Raw genomic sequence first — 24,868 nt, 5'->3', positions numbered from 1 at the left:
TGTTTACCACATGATCCTCAGTTACCTGTAGTGACCTGTGGAAAGAGAATGCTGGGGCAGAGGATAATGGCAACAAAGCATCAGTGGAGAGGGAAATCAATTAATATGAAAAAGTACAGAAAGCCAAGAGATATAATCAAGTCCCCCCACCCCTCCTCCCCAGTCTGGAAGATTTCGGTCTCATTTGAACACAACACTTTCTTCCTGAAGAACAAACGTGCACATTCAACTTAGCCCTGTTTGAGAATCAAATGGACATACAGCTTGATACCTGGGCTGTAGCTCAGTGGTGCCATATTGGCTTTCCATATGGAGATCCCAGGGACAGCCCCCAGCACCTCCAGGAATCCCTGCTTGAAACCATGGAAAGCCATTGCCGGTCAGTGTAAACTGGGGTTCAGGCACCACCTAAGAACACCTCTGCCATCAACAAAAGATACACACTTGCAAATGTATAGAATGACACAAAAAGCCCCACCACTGAGATTAACAGAATAAATTTGTGCACCTTGTAGTAAATAATATGTGTATATAGATGCTTCTATGAAACATTTTTACTTGAGAGAGACAGACAGAGAGACTAGAGGAAGTTTAACACATCATTACAAAAGGAACTCTTCATTAAAATGCCATCAGTACTAATCATCATAATTTTTGATGAAAGAAATATATATTGTACTGTGTATTAGCTAGCAATTCCTAGCTCAGCTTTTTTTATCTCCTCCATCAGTTTTACTGCTGCTTTGCCTAGTGATAGTGCCATAATGGGGGGCTTATTTTTATATATATATATATATATATATATATATATATATATATATATAGCCAGTTTCCTGGCTTCTCACCACTATAATTCATAACATGACAAAGAAAATGACAGTGAAGTTGTATTTATGTCTATTCACAAGTAAAATCCATTGCATTCAGTGGGGCTTACACCCAGGTAAATGGGAAGAGGATTGCAGCCTCAGATCCAGATGAGATATGCACTTAATTTGCAGCAAGCCATTACATAACCTGTTTCTGAGTAGACATGCATAGGATTGCACTGCGAGAGAGGAGCAAAAGACTGAAAGTGGGTATTATTTGCATTGGTCGATCTTTATCAATGCACAAGTCAAGATTGGGTGCTCAAGGTCTACATTTGGTATCATCTCATCCCAATTAATTTGCACTGAGCTATTTCCATGCATTCATTTAAAAATATATATACTAAATCTCTATGCATAGCTATGCCTTTGACAGCTGACCACCTGAATTTAGCCCCTTCATATAGTGTCATAAATTGTTTCCAAATGGCAAAGTAATTCCTGTTAAACGTTGCCTCTGCTTTTCAGTGATCTGTGAGATCTTAAAATTGTGCCAAAATATCCAAAGCCACAGTAAAGGCAATTACTTCTGGACAATCTGTGTCCAGATGTTCTATTTGCTACTCGAGATATGTGTATGTTTCTCTTCTATAGCTTTGTCAATGGATGAGTGGGTTGTTTTACCAGATTGTCTAGCTGCTTTTATGTGCAGCTAGAACATTACAATTATTCCCATTAGAGCTGGGAGGAGAGGGGGGGGACCAGCCAGCCAAAGAAACAAACAAACAGTGGCCACAGTCCATGAGCCATCAATTTGCTTAAGCATGCCTGACAGTGCCTTGAATTGTGGCCAGCAGCAGAGATGCCTTTGAACAGTTCCAGATCCATAAGTTGCTCCTAGAACCAGTTTGTTTGTTTTGCTTTTCAGCTCTAGCCTGCCTTGCCTTTGTGGTTCAGGAACAACCATCTTTAAAATAACTCATTATTCTTCACCATAACTCTTGTCAATTTTATTTTATTTAACCTACACTGGCTCCCAGTACGTTTCCGAGCACAATTCAAAGTGTTGGTGCTGACCTTTAAAGCCCTAAATGGCCTCGGTCCAGTATACCTGAAGAAGCGTCTCCACCCCCATCATTCTGCCCGGACGCTGAGGTCCAGTGCCGAGGGCCTTCTGGTGGTTCCCTCATTGTGAGAGGCAAAGCTACAGGGAACCAGGCAGAGGGCCTTCTCGGTAGTGGCGCCCGCCCTGTGGAACGCCCTTCCAGCAGATGTCAAAGCGATAAACAACTACCTGACATTCAGAAGACATCTTAAGGCAGCCCTGTTCAGGGAAGTTTTTAACGTGTGATATTTTACTGTATTTTTTCTTTCTATGGAAGCCACCCAGAGTGGCTGGGGAGGCCCAGCCAGATGGGCGGGGTATAAATAATAAATTATTATTATTATTATTATTATTATTATTATTATTATTATTATTATTCCCATGTTATAGATGAGACTAGCTGAGGTGTCAAGGATCCCTCTCAACAAGGCTATGCAGGTAATGGAAACTTCTTTTTGTAGAGAAGGAAATTTTTGAGAAATAGAGGGGCAGGTTTTGGAACAGCAGAAGCTTAAGGAGCTACAGGATTCAGTGGAAGCCCTAGAGTAGCAACAAAATACTTAGATACACTGGTGGGACCCCCTCCTGGGCTAGGCATGCATTGGATACTGAAGTGTAGATGGGTTCCCATGAGGAAAGACACAGTGATAACAGCAAGAACATTTATTGAACTAACAGAAGTGGAAAACAGGGGCAACTGCTTATATACATTTCTGAAAGCCTGGGCCACTTCAACTCCCAACGTGATTGGCTGTCTAAATTTCCAAGCTGTGAATCATAACTCAGAGTTTAAGAGCCAATGTCAGAGGTCCAAATCTGAAATGTTCTGTGATTGGATATCTTGTATCAAATCAGAAAACAGGGGCTCGGAATCCTTAGTCCAGACTCAAGCTCAAACAAACACAGACCACTGAATACATAACAGATACAGTGGCCATTCTACTAGTGTGATGTAAGCATAAGGTTGCTCTGCTGTTTGGTAAAAAGCAAAGGTCAGTGCAAAATCCTAAAAAGAGCTGACATTTGCTATGGAAGAAATCAACAAAAATAACAAAATGTTGCTTGAAGAGGTGCCAACCTTTCTGGGCCAGTGGGCACATTTGGAATTTTCATGTAGCGCCCTTGATGCAGTCATAAAATGGCTGCCATGGGAGTGTGGCATATCAGCCCCACTGTGCTCACTCACGCAGAGATGCCCTTTGCACTTCTCCTCTGCTAAGAGTGGGTGGGAGGGTGGGCATCCCGTTCTGGCATTCAGTGAAATGTGGCCATTTTTAGGAGGGGCGTTCAGTGTTGGAGAGTCTGAGCTAGTGCAGACAGGAGCTGAGGAGGAAGAGCAGGCTGTCTCTTTTGCATTGTAGAATTTTTGAGGGGATATTTATGAGTACCATCGGATGTACTGGTGGGTGCACTGGTGCCCACTGGTGCCACACTGGTGACCATACACTTATCTAGGATGCTAATATAGCAATAGATTCTTGCCTAAACTTGATCAACACAAGAAATCCTCACCTGACATCAGTGAAAAGCAGGCACACTACAATGCCTGCGTGGAGCGTATATTAACCAAATATAGCTGTTTCATCTTGTGCAGAAAAGTGGTAAGGTAAAGGGACCCCTGACCATTAGGTCCAGTCGTGGCCAACTTTTTGGTTGTGGCGCTCATCTCGCTTTATTGGCCGAGGGAGCTGGCGTACAGCTTCCAGGTCATGTGGCCAGCCTGACTAAGCCGCTTCTGGTGAAACCAGAGCAGCGCACGGAAATGCCGTTTACCTTCCCACTGGAGCGGTACCTATTTATCTACTTGCACTTTGACATGCTTTCGAACTGCTAGGTGGGCAGGAGCAGGGACTGAGCAACGGGAGCTCACCCCGCCGCGGGGATTTGAACCACCAACCTTCTGATCAGCAAGCCCTAGGCTCTGTGGTTTAACCCACAGTGCCACCCGCGTCCCGCAGAAAAGTGGAGTATAATGCAAATTGTTAATAAACAATAATGCATATTACACAAGCAGAAGGTTTCAGGCACCACCAGGTAAATGGACTTCAGCTTGTAAGGCTACGGAAGACCACTGCCTAAAACCATGGAGTCACATGTAGAGCTTCCTTGGAATCTTCTGCCAAGGCTGAGTCATCAGCAACTGCTTTAAACACAAGGACCATATTCCAGGTGGCTCATTGGGCAGCCTCCAAATATTACAGCAGTGCTGGTTCCAGGTTTGAGCTGCTCCCTACCAGGAATGGCACCTTCTTGTAGCTTCTTCCTACTTACATAGGTGGATAGATTCTACCCCCTAGCAAGTTAATATGGTGGTTTGGGCTTTTTTTCAAACTTGCCGCAACTCAGTTCTGGCACCTCTTAGGTGGGCACCATTTGCCATTCTGAGAGAGGAGGGTTTCATGATGAGTTCTGGCACCTCTTTTCCTAGCAAAAATAGCACTGGTGGTGGTAGTAGCAGTGCTGCAACCTGCACTCACCATTTCAATTTTCAAGTCAATGTTACATTGTGCTGACTATGGGAATCAAAGTGACCAGTGGCTCCCAGACTGGCCACTGGTGTGGGAGGGTGATAAAGGTCCAGCATCAGCATCAGTGTGTTTGCTGAAGCCCTGCCAGCTGACCAAAAGACGAGAAGGGGCTGAGGTCAACCTTGCAGTTCAAGTAGCTCTTTGGACCACCAGCAAGATTTCTTAGGTCCACATGCTCTCATCATAGATCTTGTTCCCTGACAAAGGAGCTTCCAGCTGACAGAGGAAGAACATTTGTGCCTTAAGCATATGGGATGGGAAAAAAATAAACCAGTTTTGGAGGCCGTCTGGATAACAGTGTTATTCAAGCATTAAAATACAGTCAGGGAGAAAAGATGGAGAACAACACATATAACAGTTTTTCTCCCTTGCCGCTATAAGAAGGAAAACTTTCCTATTAAACCACCAGTGTTCTCATTCCCCTGCTCCCCCGCAGCATGCACTTTCTTTCTGTGAGAAAGAAAAAAAACACACATATTGTGCCTCACGACACACACCGCTGCTTTCCATTTTCACTTCCATAAATACGTCAAGTTTCAAAAGTCGTCTGTGTCTATAAGCATTTAGGCACTGAAAACGTTAAAATCCTTATTAGATGACTCAAGCTTTGTATTCCAGGCAAGGCTGGTGCATTGACGTTAACTTGTTTGAATCTTAAATTGCATCACTAGGTAGGCATTGATAGGCATTTTTTTGATCACACAACTACTTCTGCCATGCACCAGAGGAATAGGCAGAATGAGCAAAACACATACATTATATCCTGATGTTTTCCCCCTAAATTATTTGTATGTCTGTGTGTATTAGTCAGTAAATATATTATTTTAATGATTCATCACATTCTACCAGGATCCAGAGCCTATAGATATATAGGCATGCTCATATGTATATCAAACGTTGGCTGGCTTCCTGTATCTATAAAAAATATTAGCATTGCAAAGAAATACCTGGAAGTATTCTTATGAGAGTGTTCAAATATATTCATTATTTGCGAGCTTGAAAACCTTGATTTTGCATTTGGACAAGTGGATATGCTTCTAGCATTCAAGGAATTTGGCTGAGCTGCTTGAACCCAAATGGATGAAAATAAATACTAAGGGCACTTCTTCAATAATTGTATGAAATAAAGTACCTTTGCCTTTAAAATGTGTTATTGTGAGGCAAATTAAGGCCCTTGTTGAGACAGCTACTTAACAGCACAAATGAATGCATGTCCCACTGGCTACAATGCAACTGTTACAAAAGCCCAGCGCCTGTCCCCTCTCTCTGCCAAGCAGTGGCCAGAGTGCATTGGGTCACAGATATACATACAGGGTCTGTGCCCTTTCGGAGAACAGAAGACACGGCGGAAGCTGTCGTGCTTTAAGAAATAGGGCTTATTTGCCTATTTACACCTTCCATCTTCATGGGGGGGGGGGTCCAGATCCTACAGCATGGCCCAGAACATTGCAGGCCATCCTTCCTTCACTCTTGCCAAGATGGATCTCCCCTTTCCTTCACCTTTCTTCTTCTCAACCACTTGTCTCCTTGATCCTTGCCCATCCTGGCTAATAAAAGCAAGCTGGGAAGGGCTGGGTGATGGGCTCTGCAAGGTGGTGAATGCTTCCTTCTGTGAGGGAGTCTTCCCAGCCCTGCTGAAAAAGGAGATCATTAAACTTCTTCTTAATCATTAAACTGCTTCTTCATCTTTGGACCCTTAGTTGTTAAGCCACTCTGGGAATTGTAGCTCTCTGTGGAAGATGGGTAGCGAAATATGCTGCCAGCATCATTTCCCAAGGGAGGAGAGTCCTGACAAGTCCCCTTCTGTCTTCATTATCAACTTATACTACTCTGCCCACACACCCCTTTTCCCCTCTCCATCTGTTGAGAGAAAGAAAATATAGCAGAGGGTCCTTCAAACTTTCTTGCCAAATGATCAAAAACACTCAATGTGATTTCTGAGGAATTGAAAAGAGCACTCAAGGGTCTCATTGATATTAGGGGGGAGGCCAGGTTATTCCCCCCTACTGTGTGTCATACACAAGGCAGCCAATGGATTTCTAAACCCTGATCATTAGAACATTCAAATAGCACACATTAGATTTCTGATTAGCTGCTATCACAGTTGCAGCCCAGCTAGAAGTCATCACATCTCTAGGTTATGGCTAAATGGTTTGCTTTGAAAGAAAAGTATTGAAATCAAAAGAATTTCATCCTGTGATGGAAATCTTGATCTAATAAGTGAGAAAAGAACAGGATGTAAAGATGTTTTAATCTCTTTACAGTACTGTAATAAATCAACTGGTTGGAGCTTTTTTTTAATAGAGGCAAGGTACTTCAGAACCCTCAAACTTGATGCACTCATTTAATTAGGTGCCAGCAGCTGAAAAGTTAACACTAATTTCCTTTATTCTTCATTGTGTTCCTCTTCCTTGCCTTTGCAGCTAAAGGAAATTATATCTCCAGTCATTGCCCATGGACAGAAAAGAGGCTTGCTGCAATATCTTTTCAAGGCTAAGGCTTTAAAATGCACACGTATACTTAAATTCACTAGAGTTTTCATCTGTATTTGCTTAAACTTTCCATCTGAAAATGCATGTTATGGCAGGGATGTCTTAATAGACACTGTACAAAGCAACCACTCTTGAAACTGTGGAGATGAATGGATCCAAGGCTGAAAAAAGGGATGGTGGAAAATTATTATATTCCACTGCAGTAAAAAGGAATTGGTACAGTGTGAGCTGAAACTATTTAGCTCTACCCAGATGCTGGGATAACCTGGACTGTGGAATATGGAATGGATTCTACTTGTAGAATGTACATACATGGGTTCCTCCATTATATTGAAGGGTCAGTGACATCCCACTGGCTATTCTTTGGCTTTGCTTTGCTTGCTCCAAAGCCTCTGGCATGCTGAGCTGCCACTTGCCACTCGGTCAACACATTAAAGACCTCCAGAAGATGGAACTGTGTGTAGCACAGCAGTTGGAGATGTCCCAAGCTGTGCTACACACATTCCTTGAGGATGACTGTAAATCAGTTGTATTATTTACATGCTGCAGACCCCAGGTTCCATTCCCAGTATAGAAAATGTAGAGATCAGTGCCTGGCAGTGTAGAAAACACTAAGCTATATCAACCAGTATGAAATAGCTTCCTGTTCCCCCTTTTCCATTTCAAGAATGAGTCTGATGCATCACATGTCCCATTTGATCCAGGCAAGGAAGTTGTCAGCAAGATGGCTGCACCAGCTTTGAACAGGGCTGATGGCCCCACATCTTCTCAGAGCTCCTCAGGGTCTGAATACACATGGGGCTTGATTTCTTTCTCCTGGGTTGGCGGTCCTAGGCTGCTAGTTGGACTCTTCTGTTGCTGGGCATATGTTTTGACCTGGACCTCTTGTCTAGGTTTAGACAATATAATCTATGATGAAACAGAAGTAGAAATGGAATTTCACAAGCATTTGAGTAGTGACTCTGTTACTTGGGGATATTAGTGGCATCCAGTGAGATTTGACAAATAACAGCCTCATTAAATGAAGGCAGGAAGCTGGGAAAATGAGGTCTGCATTGGAATGTGCCCAATTACAAGTAAGGTAGTTGGATGAGACATTGCTACATCTCTCTGTGTTTAGGAAGAAAGCAGAACTGAAAACCTGAATGGATTTAGGAGCTTATGTATATTAAAACACACACCCCTGACTTAATTGTAGGGCTGACAAACGCAAAAAATTCCTTGACTCAGAATTGTGCTACTTCCCTCTCTTCCCTGTGCTAAAATTGACTAAAATATATGTGCAGGAAAATGCCTTTTCCTTCCACTTTGTTACAGATAATTAGCCTTTCAAGGAAACTACTAACAAGCAGAAAGAAACAAAGGGTTTTGGGGATGACAGGGCTCACTTAAAATCTATGCCCAACCAGACGTTCCATAGTACTGATGGGTCTCGTACTAGTTCATTTCTGAAGCCACCTGGCTATTCCATTTCCCAATATTTGTTTCTAATGAAACTATTAAGGATAGTATTTAGCGCTGGGTCGTCTACCAAAGGTACAGTATCCTGATTTGGCCAGCAGGACTGGATCCTTGGAGGCTTGAGTCGCATCTGAATTCCAGAGCCATCTGGAAGTAACAGAAAATTCTGGGCTTTGCTCTCAAAGATTTGTGGAAGGGGAAAAAAGTTTAGTTTAGTTCAGTTAGACAAATGCCAAAGCTCACTAGCAGAGATGAATCCCATCAACCCCTGTCAATTTGTGTGAGTGTTGAGCTTAGCAAGAACTGGTGTGCTATCACCACTAACCTCACCCAGAGAATGATGAATTTTCAATCAATCCAGTGGCAGAGCTTCTTCCTCCAGCACCGGGGGGGGGGGTGGAAGGAAGGCAGGGGTGGGGCTGGCGAACATCTTGGGAGCGGGGCATGCCACCCACAGGGGCGTGGCATGTGTTCTGGGGGTGGGGCATGCTGCCTGCAGAGGTGTGGTGCATGTCCTGGGCAGGGGGGCAGCCAAGATGGCACCCCACTGGGATCACGCTGCCAGGGGTGGCGTGCTCCCCCCGCACTCCTCTTCCTCCGCCAGTGAATCCATCCCCTTCCCCCCCCCCCCCCGATAGTATGGAGTAAGTGCATTACTTATTCTTGGAAAAACATGCTGACGAGGCCCTTTAAAGTTCTCCAAATAAAACGTGACAGGAAGAATATCCTCTGTTAAGTGCTGAAATCCATATATTATTGAAATTAAGGGAAAGCAGGCCTGTTCTTAACCTCAATCAACAGTACTGCCTTGGAATTTTCAAGCAAGCAGATGTCTGTGTGCAGAGCCAACAAAACAATAGAGTGAAATCAGCAGCTCATGCACATATGTAACAAACATTAAAGTTGTAATTCTTATTGAGGAATAAGCCCCATTGAACACAAGGAGACCAGTGGTGGACTTTGGTCTTTAAAATTTCAGTGGCAAGCCCAAAATTCAGTGCCTTTTACCTCTTGCCTTCCATTCTACTCAATCCACTATGTTATAGTTGTGAAGCCCTGCAGCAGCTCTAGTGTTGGCGCCCAGTGCGGCAGAATCAGTTGCACCACCCTAACTCCTCTTCTGGGGAGACTGAACTTAACTCTGAGTAGGATTTCTCTGCTAAATCACAGAAATAGCTGGGAATGCACTGAGTTGCCTCTCTGAAAGTGGAGAAAGGACCGAAATCCTATGCGGTCACAGGATTCCACTGCACCATATATAGAGAACTGCATATAGAGGTTATACATATAAAGAAGTCAAAAGATATTTGGATTTTTAAAAATCCAACATGAAGACAGCAAAGTGCAACATCATATAGATGCATGCACCTATAACTGTTCTCTCTGTGTGTTGCTATTTGGTTGGAGTGAAGAAATCACAACTCCCTTGCTTGGAGTCAAGCCTTGTTAGCAAGATTAGCATACTGTTGCTGTTTCCCATTCCAGTGGCCCCAGCTGGTTCTGAAGCCATTTTGGCAGGGGCACAAAACAATTACTATGAAATGCTTACTAGCCAGACATTTGCTACACTTGTGTGATCACCTCTTCCAGGGGGTGCTTTTATAGGTGCTTTTTAAGAAGCCATGCTTCCTCACACAAGGTATGTGGGTTGTCAGGCATATCCAGGATTTCATTCCCTCTTAATTGCTATGGTGAAACAATGTCTCAGATTGAGTTACCAAAAAGCAAAGTGATAGTGAAGCAGACAGAGCACAAGCCTGACATTAGACTGCAGGGACATTCATAACAATATCTGACCACCGTTCACTCTTGTCTGCACAGTCAGGTTGACAAGGGAGGGAGGACAAGGAGGAACATCCTCCCTCTTCCAAAGAACTTTGAAGGGCCGGGATGGTGGTTCTAATCCATGTTAGTATCCATTTTAAGGTAATGAAACCAGAATTAAAGAAACAGATTTTCATAAAGTCAAAATAAGACCGTTTTCAATACATTGGGGGGGGTGTCAAAAAAAGTTTGTGTTGTTTTTGCATGGTATGGATAAACAGGATATGAAAGGGAAAGAACATATTTGATTTTATATTCTCACAAAATCTTACTATAGCAGATTAAATGCATACCGCATTCAAGTCACTAATAAAACTGCCGAGAGTTAATCCAGAAACATAGGAAGCTACCTTATACTGAGTCAGACCATTGGCCTATGTACTGTCTACTCTGACTGGCAGCTGGTCTGCAGTGTACTAGGAAGGTGTTTTCCCCAGTGCTATTGGAGAGATGAGGAATTGATGTTCTGCATGCAAGGCAGATGTTCTGCCACTCAGCTATTGGTTGGTTGACATCTGTATGTCTTGGGAGCAACAATGGAGGAGTGTACCTTTGAGGGTGAGATCACGCTTTGGAACATTGCATTGCCTGCTACGGCTGTAGAGACTGATGTGGGAGAGACATGTTTTGTTGCAACTGGGGCAGATGAAGACATTTGGTTGTGCTGCTGCAGATGCACCAGGGTGTTTCTTCTCTCTGTGCTTCTCCCAGTGGTCATTCTCCTCTGGTCACTGCTAGGGATACATGGCTTGACTGCTTGCCTCCAAGCACTGTGGTTGTCTGCAAGGTATTCCCACATGGCATGTTTGATGTTGCCAACCTTCATGTCCCGTTTGCGGACATCTTTGTAACGCAGAGTTGGTCTGCCAATGGGCCTGGTGCTTGAAGGCTGGACTCGCTGCAGGCTTGGGCAAAACAGTTGATGAGTCTCTGTAGAGCTTCCGTGGAGTGTGCTGTCAAAGCTGCATCATCTGCAAACAACATCTCTTGGCTAAGGACCCACCACACTTTTGTCTTGATGCAGAGATGTGACAGGTTGAAACATGGGTAGGCAAACTAAGGCCCGGAGGCCAGATCCAGCCCAATCGCCTTCTGAATCCGGCCCGCAGATTGCCTGGGAATCAGCATGTTTTTAAATGAGTAGAATGTGTCCTTTTATTTAAAATTCATCTCTGGGTTATTTGTGGGGCCTGCCTGGTGTTTTTACACAAGTAGAATGTGTGCTTTTATTTAAAATGCATCTCTGGGTTATTTGTGGGGCTTAGGAATTCGTTCATTTTTTATTATTATTTTCAAAATATAGTCTAGCCCCCCACAAGGTCTGAGGGACAGTGGACCGGCTCCCTGCTGAAAAAGTTTGCTGACCCCTGGGTTGAACAGACCCCCATTGCTCCATTTATGATTCTTACAAATATCCCGTTTCTGTTACTTGTCTGAGATTGCAAAAATTGTATGTGTGTTGTGTGCATGTCTTTTTTCACTTCAGCAAGTCATGAAGTTGTGTGTAGGCATTCATTAGAGAATCCACATGCTGCACCACTATTAAAGGCAAATATGTGTGATGATTTCATAAACCTACTGCTGAACAATGTGCCATAAATTAAGAATTAAAAATCTTAATGAGCTGCAGTCATTACTGCCCAATGCACAGCATGCTTTTTCCTACAATACATAAGAAGGCATTTTTCTCTGGGAAAGGGGCAAAAATATCCAGACAATCTAATTCTCCACAAGCTTATTTTTTAGGAGCTTCACATCTAATACAGTAACAGATTCATTTACTTCCCCCAAAATAGTAGTAATTGGCTAATTTGGCATGCTTAATTAATAAGTGCTTTTACATTGGATTTCACAAACCATGTTTCCTGTTTTATTGTCAATTTGGTCTACATTTTCTACTAAAAGCACATGGCTCAGTATGTTAGTCTATCCTGAGCTAGATGGACCCAGATTCTGACTTGGTATTAAACAGCTTCCTGTGAAACAGAGGCAAATAGTTGAGGCTGCTGTGGTGGGATCAGAGGTCATGCCTCTCACCTATGCAATGGCACAGTGTTATCCCTTTGCACTGGTACCAAATTTACATGTTCCTTGACCAGGGTGGTGACTGTGGTCCCCAAGCTATTTGAGATAACCTTTAAGATGGGCATTACATACTTAGGCTCATTCTCAGCCCTACTTAAACATTACTTATTTCAAAGTAATCTGTGCATGGCATTAAATTAGGCTTCAAATTTAGCATGAAGCACCTCATATTGTTGGACAAGTGGAATTTCAGAACTGAAAGGCGGGATATGCAATAGGTGGCATGGCCAACCAAATGTCTGCAGCTCTTCTACATTGTTCACCTAACCTAACAGGGAATCTGTTTCAGAAGGTGAAGGCTTTTGGTCCAATGTCCCATCATTTCTGAAGAAGTGCATCTGGCTGCAGGAGAGGGAAGGAAGGAACAGTGAGACCCACTCCATTGGTTTGGATAGGAAACCATATGCCATTAGCAGCATCTTTACCTCAACCATCAATTATCGTATTTTTTCGTGTATATGTATAAGACGCCCCCTATTTTTAGGGACTCCAAATTAAGAAAACACCTCTCAACACTACCCGTGTATAAGACGAGCCCCAATTTTAAACCCTTTTTTTTTTTTTTTTTTGGTAAAAAAAAAACCTAGTCTTATACACGGAAAAATACGGTAACCATTAGCCATTCCACCAGGCCACAGAAAGTACGAGATCAATCATGCAAATGGGGGGGGGGGGAATGGAACTTGAAAAAATGGCCAGCCCTTGAAATGGCTACTTGGTATTTTAATAACTATTCAAAGATTTGTGTTCCAATAAACATTTTTTTTCTATAAGTTATTGTCAAACTGAAGATAAAATAAAACACCCAGCACCCTTTATATTCAGCAAGCAGAGAAACTTGGTAGTCTATCTTAACTTGGTTTAAGATACACAGAGTCGGTTTGCCAAATGATAAAAGGAATCATAAAGAATTGGGGGGGGGGGGACAACAGATCGTTGGGAAACAAAGTAACTTTCCCCTGTCTACCTTTTCACTTTAAGCATTCCAAATCATAGATACGCTGTGATAATCTCTAATGCCTTTGGGAAATTTCTTCAATAGAAAGTTCATTAGCTGGGATTGTGAGTAAAGACAGATGTTTGTTTGTTCATCATACGGCAGCTGTCACGAAGGAAATATTCAGTTTCTAGTTAGCTTGGAGAAGTTGAATGTATCCTCCATGGGAAAAGATCATATTAATTCACTTCTTTCATGAGAATGATAACAAACTTCCCAAAAATATATACTATAATGGAAACTTGTAATATTTTCTCCTTTGACAGAATAGAAGCAGAGTAACACAGTAAGCTTGCTTCACAATTGCTACACACCCAAGGAGCTTTCACAGTGGGTGCAAGTAAGCAGAGGAGTCCACCAAGAAACTGTATTGGGAGCAGTGCTATTTAACTCAGCCTATGTATGCATTCTCCTGCCAACCTAGCAGTTCAAAAGCACATAGTGCAAGTAGAAAAATAGGTACCGCTCTGGTGGGAAGGTAAACGGCATTTCTGTGTGCTGCTCTGGTTTGCCCAGAAGCTGTACACTGGCTCCCTTGGCCAGTAAAGCGAGATGAGCGCCACAATCCTAGAGTTGTCTGCAACTGGACCTAACGGTCAGGGGTCCCTTTACCTTTATGTATGCGTTACCATTTATTCTGGCGGCATCATGCTCCCATCACTGGTGTTTGACACTAAGTACACAGGATGCCAGCCACAATCCATCTGTGTCCTGTAGCTTCTTGAGAAATACCGCTGTTTGATTCATTTTCTTTCAAACCTGCTTCCCTCCAATCTGAATTTCCAAGCTTAAGCTGAGGTGTGTACAGTTCAGTTAGCTGCTGCACATGTGCAGATGACAACTACTTTGAATAGGAGGGGGAGGTTGCAGGCATGAGGAAACAAATCAGGTAATGTGCATCAAGTGAAGACACTTCCGTCTCGTTTCTGTTGTGCATAGCAACTGCAAATGTGACTTAAAATGCAGGGGGGAGGGGAATGACCTCACCACATTTTAAACCACTAAATACCCTTATTTATAAATGATTTTGAATTGGTGACCAATTTTGCAGATGGCCACACAAAGCTCCAAAGCAAACCATGAAGAACTAAAGAATCATATCTCTAAAAATGGGTGAACAAATTACAAGATCAAGATGAAAGACAGGAGTCAAAGTTAGCTGCCTGTTATTGCCAATCAAATGCTTAATGAGAACTCCAGTTCAATGTGCCACATAGATGAAAAAAGGTATTGATAGTACAACTTTTCACATGCCACTGATTTAATTTTTCGCAAGTATTGCAAATTTATGACACGGCCACAAATAGGATTTTGTATACAGTTCTGTTTATTCATACTTAAAAGGGTGTAGAAAAGAGAACTAATATGTTTGTAGGGATTGGAGAACATATTTGTAACAAAGTATTGGAGACTTGTCCAGTGGTACCTCAGGTTAAGTACTTAATTCATTCCGGAGGTCCGTACTTAACCTGAAACTGTTCTTAACCTGAAGCACCACTTTAGCTAATGGGGCCTCCTGCTGCTGCCGCGCCTCTGGAGCACGATTTCTGTTCTCTTCCTGAAGCACTATTTCTGGGTTAGCGGAGTCTGTAACCTGAAGCATATGTAACCTTAAGCGTATGTAACCTGAGGTACCACTGTACTGTATGGGGAGGGGGGGAATTGAATAGGATCATGATAGAGGCTCAAAACTGAGTGGTATGGGCAGAATTGACTGGGGAAATGCCCAGCCTCTCACTTTCACACACAAACACATACATAGTTGTCAGATCACTCAATGATATTGATTGGAAGTAGATTTAGGATAGATGAAAGTAAGTAGAATACAACATAACTAGCTCAGAATAGTATTAACAACCTCAAGATACTGCTGCTTGTTTGTTTCTTTTTTTGGTAAGTCGCTCAGAGAAAGCTTACTGATAAACAGCTATTTCAGTCTAATAAATAATAGTTTAGATGGCTTTTCAAAACAATTTCTACTAATTTTGCCATGATAACTAAATAGGAAATCATGCTTGAAAGCAGTGTAGTTCTGTCAGATAGTTTGGACAAACAGCAAGGCTGCTGGCTGTGTGCTCTGCTTGAGGGTTCTCACAAAGCACCTGTCTGGCCAGCATTGGAGAAACAGGATGTTGCATTAAGCTTTTGTCTGATTCACCAGAGCTCTTTAGTGGAACAAGGGCACTGTCATTTCGCTGGGAAGAAGGTTCTTGGAGAGGTTCATCTGGACTGTGGCATGGCAGCAAAGGGGAGGGCAGCCTCCTTTCCCCTATGTTCTATGTTCCATGCTCCAGGCTCCAGGCTCCATATCTATGGGAAACTAAATATTCCCTTGGTTGAAAGTAAAGCAACAGCAACAGACACCATAATTCTTACTTGTGTTCTTGTCAAGTCTAGTTGACATTAAGAACTGAAGTGACTCAATGGAGCTGGCCAGGGTGCTGAAAAAAGATACATGCTTTTTATTGATAATACTTGAGTTAAATGAAATAAAGTGGAAAAACTAATGAAGCAGAAACAAAAATTTGCAAAAAATGCAAAAAATGCAAAAATAAGAGAGAAAAACACTATCATCTATCCATCTATCTATTTATTTGATTTATATAACACGGTTCATCATAAGATCTCAGGGCAGTTCACAGAGTGAAACACTATAATTCTATACATACTTCTCTAACATAATAATGATATTCTTAGAACTGAAGAACCCCATAAACACTTCATAAACAAACAAAAATATTTTTAAAAGATACACGCTTAAGAATTTGGATTATTAGTGCTTGACTTTTTCTGTTAGATTAGGTTATCTTAAAAGTTGGTGGACCAAGTGAAAGCTGGTGGTTTATATAGGTATACCTCAAAGACTGCTTTTCCTTTAAATGGGCATAGACAGCTTTTAACAATGAGCAGTAGTTGTGTCATTTACTCAAATAATTAAATTAATTAGGGCTGTGTTATATTATTTCAATTACCAGGAATTTTCAATGCATCAGCTATTACCAACAAAACAAGAGAACATCAGTTAATTAAGGTCTTTCTTCTAATAGGATGGATGCTTGAATAGCTCATTTAAAAAAGTTCAGGACCTTATTTCATAGATCACATTCCAGGCTATGGAGAAGGTGGTGTGGATGCCCTTTCTTATTTGCATTTGAATGAAGCTGCAGTTTCCACATCCTAGATTCTCCCTTATGTTCTAAAGCATCACAAAGCTCTATTCTTCCTCATTCCCCATTACCTGATCTTCCAATTCCATCACCCTTTCCATTTTTAAGTCTGTATGCTCTGTTTCCTCACACACCACACTTTCACACCAACTCAAATGCATTTCAGGCAATTTTCCTAATTTGCTATCTAGGCTTAGAATAGTATTTCTCTGTAGCTACTGGAGCATCCCCTGGTGGCTTCACAAGATTATTATGGTTTTATTTGGGAAATGTCACTTGGGAAAAATTATAGGTTCAAAATTTCATCCTCAACCATCTGGATTAAATAGTTTTGATCAGGTAACAAATGCCTTAATTGCCTAAATTAAACTTTCAGTTGCTTGGGGTACATCATGGAGCAGAGCAACTGTTTGTCTGACTCACATGGTTTATTTCAGTGGGCTTAGACATGCCTAAGCCTACATAGTTTCAGGCTGTCAAAGTAATATTAAAAGGCATGATAAGGATTTCTTTGTGCTTTCATTTTAACCAGTTTTATGGTCTGTGAGATGGGGCATCTGCCTGCTGTTCTTTGTTCCTTGGAGGTCTCATATCTTGCCATGGAGGAATCTGGGATTTGTGGGGGCATCTGGATTTTAAGTCAGCACAGTCAGTGTCCTGGTAGTAGCAGCCCACAGAGAGACTAATACTGGAGAAAGGTGTCTTGTTTCTGAAGTAAAATATAAACAGACCCCCCTTTGAAACAGCCATTCTCAGACTCAGATTCTACTTGGTTGGGCCCTGATAGCTTGTATGCAAGTGTGGGCAGAAATCCAGGTTCAAAAGCTCTGAGGCAGGCATCCCCAACCTTCGGCCCTCCAGATGTTTTGGCCTACAATTCCCATCATCCCTGACCACTGGTCCTGTTAGCTAGAGATCATGGGATGCCTGCTCTGAGGCATCAGCCGGCCCCTACAGCCCACCAATCAGGGTATCATGGGGTAAGATCTCAATAACTGGCAGAAAGCAGGTCTTTGGCACTGTATATGAAAGGGAAGTTGTGTGGAATTATCTCTTGGATGGCTGAAGATATGAACCTGCTGGCAAAAGCCCAAGAACAAATAGCAAGGGTATCTTCCCACCAAGTGTCGTTGGTGAGGACATCTAAGCAAGTCTTCTCTAGATGAACTCAAAAGTACTGGGAATAACCCATGACCACCCTAGTTAAGAGTGGTGTGTGAGAGAAGAGCTAAATCTGTTTACTGACTGGTTAACCTACTTGCAGGATGATCCCCAAGATCCCTTCACCTTCATCCAGGTTCTGATACTAAGCCTGACTGGGAGAAAAGTGTGTGTGTGTGTGTGTGTGTGTGTGTGTGTGTGTGTACTTTGAAGAGACAAACTTCCCCACCAGCTTTTCTCTTAAAAATCAGAACTCTCATCACTTTATATGTGATTGGGGCAGTGATATTATCCAGATTGACCCTTTGCAAAAAAACAAAAACAAAAAAAAGCAGTCTGGACTCCAGTTTCGTCATGTAAAGGGATTTTTGGGTCACAGAGAAGTTAAGGAATAGAAATCCTTGAGGCAGGGTGGCTGAACGAAGGATACAGAGCAGGCAATGGACTGATATATAGGAACCTGTGGGAAAGACAGGTGAAGAAGGGGCAACTTGAGTCAAAGAGAAGCGCAGAGAGTGAATAAGAAGATTAATCAGAGAAGGAGATCTAAAGAAATTTCATAGTGTTTAAGGTACAATTTTCTCTCTTCCTCACAGAGGGTCCAGGTTAATTCATTTCACAGCTTGCAAGCAATTAAGGTTCTACAGACAACTGCCCATATGGTAATATGTGATTTTCAAGTGGCTTGATGTGCCAGCTAAGTAGCAGTGCTGTATTTGAGCACTGGTTTGGTTTTCTAAGTATATAATTGCAGCTATTGAATTGTTGAATTGTTGAAAAGAAATACTGAGGTAATCATAGAAGTTCAGTTGATCCTCAAGATGTATTCAGGGGCTCCTTGAATTAAAAACAAACCAACCAGTTGTATTATTTATTTACAAAATGTGTAAATTACTATACAATGCTTTATAATAATAATAAAAAACCCAACAGAACTGATTAGAACTTTCTAAGGATGTTGCATAAAAACTGAAGCTTCCAGTGAGAGGAGAGATAGTTAGCTCTTTTCTGTGTTGTTTAGTGCCTCACCCAACAAAGGAAGCTGGGAGAATAAATAGTCTTGTCCATCTCAACATATGCTGAGGAGACAGGGTCCTGCCTATCTCAAAATGTGCTGCTAGGTGACATGAGGGGAAAGAAAACTCATGCCTGGTATGTTAATGTATAGGAGACTACTTCATACACAATCAGTTCTGACAGTAATTTCGGACATTCAGCGAACATGCACAGGGATGGAGAGGACAACTATATGCATATAGAACTCTATGCAACCAGGAGTCATGTTTTTCAGGGTTCCTGGTTACATATAAGGAACCATATGCATCTAGGTTTTGTGTTGGGTGGGTTGCAAACATAGCATGAAGGCCTTCATTGGTGTTCCTTGGAAGCAGTTCTCCAGCTTCAAATATATATATACTAGAGTAAAGTGGGCATAAAAATCATGTATTAGTGAAAAATACATTTGAAAGCTCATTAGATTGGGGCGAAATTCTTTGGAAAAAATGTGTATAATAGGCAAATATAAATACAAAAGTGTGTATATTAGGAGAAAGTCATGGTAAAATACTTATGGATTTTTATGAGACCGTTTAAAAAATAAATCACAAATTGATGTGGAAATGTGAGGAACTGAACTTAAGATAGGAAAAATTATATATTGAGAGAAACCAAAATCTGCATATTCACCCACCCTGGCATATCATAAGATATCCAGTCTGAGTGGCAAAATATGCTTCCAGCCCAGCTGATAAATCACTACAGGGAAACGAAGTAACTGAATGTATGCATTCCTTCCTTGCCTTCCACTTCCAATGAAAATGTCTGCCAAGGTAGCAAAAAGCACGAGCCAAGACAAAGAAATCTCTCATTGTACATCCTGACTGCTCTTGTCATTGTGTTGCTTCCTCGACATTTGCCCTGATTTCTCCTTCCTTCAATTTTCTGCACAGTTGCACAGAAAACAAGATAGGTTGGTGTCCCTCTTTTCTTCGCCCATGCATAAACTTCAGAAATAATATCCTTGCAGCTCCAGAAGTGGCTTGTTAGTCTGTCTTCTCCCTCCCCCATACCATCTCTTGATAGCAGCACAGAACTAGTGCTATGTTATCTGCACTAAGAAGGGTTATTTTTAGGCATTCTCAAGGATTCCATTTGAAGCAAGTTTAATTGACCGATTTTCCCGGTTAAAATCAGTAATTTAAGGAATGAGGTTTTTCTATCAGAGTCAAGCAGGTCCGATTGCGTGGCAATGCAGCTTGTCATCATCACCTTGAAGAATGATCTACACTCCATTTTATAGTGGTGCCGTGTATGTATAACACTGACATTTACGGTTTCACGCTTGCAAAAGTTTTAGTTTATTTTTTACATTTAAAAAGTCTCTAGTGCTCCTGGCAGATATTTGAAAAACAGCACTGCACACTGAAGTAGTCGATTTAACCAAAGAACGACCACCAGGGGATTTATCCTACTAGTTTCAAGAATCCTCCCAAAATTAGGGAACAAGTAATTTGAGACACACCACCCTAAGGATGGGAAGACAATGAATGATTTCCAATTCCCCCTAACCAATATCTTAACCTAGTTTTGGGATTGCATAGATTGAGAGCTCAGGTCTACAGATGTGCCCTGATCCAGATACACTTACATACAAAACTGTAGACACACAGAGAGACAATTGTTAGAGATACATATTTGGCTAGGATTGTGTGTCCTCACACCATGTAGTACAAATGAGAGGACACCCTGGATGCCTCATGCCCTAACTTCCATTGCAACACAAATGCACATTAAGATACAGTCTCCAGAGAGAGTTCCCAGTCTAATAATGGGTTCAGCATAAAAAAATTGCCTCCATGCATATATTTCCTTTGCTGGCTCAGAAGGTTTATATTTTGCACCATTTAGCCAAATGTACGTTATTTTAACCTGAACTATTTACTATAGTAAGGTAAAGTAAAGGTAAGGTAAGGTAAGGTAAAGGACCCCTGGATGTTTAAGTCCAGTCAAAGGTGACTATGGGGTTGTGGCACTTATCTCGCTTTCAGGCCAAGGGAGCCGGCATTTGTCCACAGACAGCTTTCCAGGTCATGTGGCCAGCATGACTAAACCGATTCTGGCACAATGGAACAGCATGATGGAAACCAGAGCGGCCGGAAATGTCGTTTACCTTCCCGCTGCAGCGGTACCTATTTATCTACTCGCACTGGTGTGCTTTTGAACTGCTAGGTTGGCAGAAGCTGGGAAAGAGCAACAGGAGCTCCCCCCATTGTGCAGATTTGAACCACCAGCCTTCCGATCAGCAAGCCCAAGAGGCTCCATGGTTTAGACCACTGCTCCACAATACAGGTGCGTTATAGGTAGATTTTTTTCTGTCTAATATGCAGCACTTCTATCTTGCAGTTATATATATATATATATATATATATATATATATATATATATATATATGCAGGTTTTGGTGTCCTCGGGTGTCTTCCCGTGTAAAAGTTGGGGTGTCTAGGCGACGTTTCGACGAGGTCTCACTCGTCATCTTCAGGCTGGTGCTTTCGGCTTCTTGTTACTGGAACAGAGCAGGATCTCAGTGTTTGAGTTCCTATAAATACTGTAGAGGGGGTGTGGTGTATAGCCTCCAATGTTCTGGGCAGAGAGGCTATACACCACACCCCCTCTACAGTATTTATAGGAACTCAAACACTGAGATCCTGCTCTGTTCCAGTAACAAGAAGCCGAAAGCACCAGCCTGAAGATGACGAGTGAGACCTCGTCGAAACGTCGCCTAGACACCCCAACTTTTACACGGGAAGACACCCGAGGACACCAAAACCTGCATTCCTGTACCCGTGAAAATCTACGAAAGCATATATATATATATATATATATACACACACACACACACACACACCAGTTTCTTTTTGGTACAGCATCAATAACAGATGCACATGCATATGCTATGCATCAGCTCTGTTCAGTGAAGACCAGAAATATTGGCTCATTCCATAAATCAGTCCTATTTATTCATTTATTACATTTGTACCCGTCTTGTTGCTTGTCCAGAGAAACATAGACTTACAAATGTTTCATAAGAATGTAAGAAGAGCTCTGCTGAATTGGACCAAAGCCCCATCTAGCTCGGCATTCTGTTCTGAAACAGGCTGACCACAGGCTAACTAGATGCCTTCACAGGAGGTCTCTGATCCTGATAATGACCAAGGTCTACCCCGCTTTGTTTCAGCAATAAATTTGTTCCTCAAAGCTTTGTGCCATTCCCCAAGTCAGCCTTTTCTATCAGCCACCCTACACTAAGCTATTAACCCTCATGTTTAAGCACTGCACTATTTTTACTGGAAGTCTACCTGCATTAAAAAGTCAATTTTTCTTTCATTCCTTTCAAATATTATTTAAGACAGCTTTCATTGGACTAATCACCTTAAGCCTACCAAATGACTCCCAAGATTAAAGGGAAGATGAGAAAAATGCTGTCTAGAACTGGTGCTTATTGGTCGCAAGCTAAATTTGTGCAGCGAGGCTAGACCGGTTTCCAGAGTTCTTGTAAATTCTGCCTCAGTTTGAATTATTTACAGCCTGTGGGTTTATATTCAGAGATGCTCCATAAAATGCCATTCAGATCTAGGTCTGTCATAATTACAGTGAGACCACTTTCCCCCCATTCTATTTGAAACCATTTTGCATGGGCGGGGGTCCCATCCTCTCCCACTCCCACTGCAAGCCACATGGCCTACTCTTTCTGAATGATGATTGAATTCTAGAAACACAAAGCTGAAAAGCCTGTGTAATATCAATGCAATGCTTATTCATGTATTTTATGCAAATGTACATTCACCTTCAGTTTCAAGCAGCACTTCAGGGGCATAGTACCGATATGGGATGTGTGCTGCCATTTTTTAAAGGCACATAATAGTTTCGAAGTTGCAAAGCAATGCACCAAAGCTATAAATTTAAGCCAGGGTAGCCAACATGGTTGGCTTAAAACAGGCATCCCCAACCTGTGGCCATCCAGATGTTTTGGCCTACAATTCCCATGATCCCTAGCTAACAGGACCAGTGGTCACGGATGATGGGAATTGTAGTCTGGAGGGCCGAAGGTTGGGTATGCCTGGCTTAAAATTTCCATCATCCATGGTGGCTGAGGGAGTCCAACAACTAACGGGCCAGAGGTTCCCCATGCATGGTGTCAATCATACTAAATAAACCAATGGCCTAATTCAGTATATGACAACTTCATGCATTTGTAGTTTCCAGTGTCATCTAGTCTAGTTTAGCAAATATGGCAGCTCCAAATGGTCTGAACTAAAACTGCAATGGCATCTGTAGGCACCCTATTCACTACTCCTGCTCTAAACAACCTTATTAAGGTGGAATCCTGGGGAACTTACTCCAGTGTAGGATTGCTCTGAAAACAATGTAAACTGCATCTGCAAATGCAATGGCCTCACATCATCAGCAGATTGCAGTGCTTCTGGTTCATGCAGCCATTCCATTTTTCAATTCTCAGTAGCACTGTAAGTTCTGTTGGGGAAAGGGGAAGGAGAGCTGTGGTCTCAGTCACACATACCTCTCTCTTTCACCCCTCCTCCTGATTAGAAACAAATATTCTTTCAGCAGTGCATCTCCAGGAGTTAGCATCTCTACCTTTGCATTCTAAAGAATCAGGCTCAAACAAATGCAGTTTAATGGAAAAGGAGAGTCAACAAAGAAGTCATAAAATCACACCCTGAGGCAATTATCTGAATTTATTCATCTGTGACTCGGACCTCCTGGTCCCAGAAACCCATGACAAAGAAAATCATAGAATAATACAAACGTAGAGTTGGAAGCGACCATGAGGGCCACCTAGCCCAATCCCCTGCAATGCAGGAATCTTTCTTCCAACATGCAGCTTGAACCCACAACCCTGGGATTAAGAGTTAATGCTCTACTGATTGAGCTATCCCATTTACTTGAATCTTGTAAGATAGGTATTCTACCACTGGTAACAACAGAGGCCACCACAAGAGAGGCACTGCCACATAAAGCCATGCACCTATGAGACTTTTAAAATGAATATGAAGAGTTCTTGAATATACAGTATGCATATATACTCTGTTATCTTTATGATATCACTGTTACATTGTAATCAATGGAATTTGTGCTCTACCAACTGCACTATGGTTATGCATGGAGGACTACAGCAACCAATGAGCCACTAATACTAATCTGCAGTGGCCACAAGGGTCATATGTGCTAGAATACAGCAGGACATGAGCTGTGCTGGGTGGACCCCACTCATCACTTGCCACCCATTGTTCGTGGCTGGTCATCCTGGTCCTTCACCAGCACTGCTTGGAAAAGTCTCTCTCAACTGCATGGGAGGCAGCTGCTGCTTTTGAGATACTTGAAGTTGCAAAACGCTTCATGTTGCTGAAAATTAATAAACACAGACCTGCCTGAAGAAGCGTACTCCAAATTAAGATAGCGTTATATTTAATCCACCTCCCTTTTCCTACCAAAGTTCAAGAGACAGCCAAGAACAGCATGTTTCTTTTATCCAGGAAACATCTCAGGGAAACACAATATGCCTTTCTTAATAATGCCCTTTCACAAGCTCATTCCCCACCTCACCCCTTATATTTTAATTCCTTTCTCAAGGGCCATGCACACATGCACACCCACTGCAGAGAGGGTGATTGGAGGGACCTCACAGTGAGTTCCCCTGGGCTTCTTTCATCCTAGCAGAATGGCTGTTGAAGCACAAATTCAACACACATCACAATTCTGAAATACCAGCTGATGGAAATGCTCCCCCCCCCTGTGGGTCCCCCCCCCAACACACACATTTTCAATTGAAATTTGGTGGAGAGTGTTCCTTCCCCTCTTCACCATGACTAATGAAGACGTGCAGCTACTTTTCCATGAGAGCATTGAACTCTAACAAGAATTTTCCTTTGAATCCATGTGCCATCCTTTCTCACACAAAACTCAATGGACTACACTTATTTCTGGTGCAAAATGCATACTAAGACTTGGAATGATGATGATCTTCTTATTCTTGGGTCTATGCAGCATTCTGGTACCTCACTATAGCCAATAATCAATCTCTGTATAATAGTTAATCTATTGTCATTCCGCTGAAATGCATTACTAAGACATTCTCAGCAGCAGGGCCCAAGGCCTGCAAATTGTTACTCATTTTAATTAACTGAGGAAGGGTTTTGTAATAATACCGTTGATTATTTTTTT

Source organism: Podarcis erhardii, assembly GCF_964252035.2.
Source record: "Podarcis erhardii genome assembly, chromosome: 4".
NCBI lineage: Eukaryota > Metazoa > Chordata > Lepidosauria > Squamata > Lacertidae > Podarcis > Podarcis erhardii.
This window is presented reverse-complemented; position numbering follows the sequence as displayed.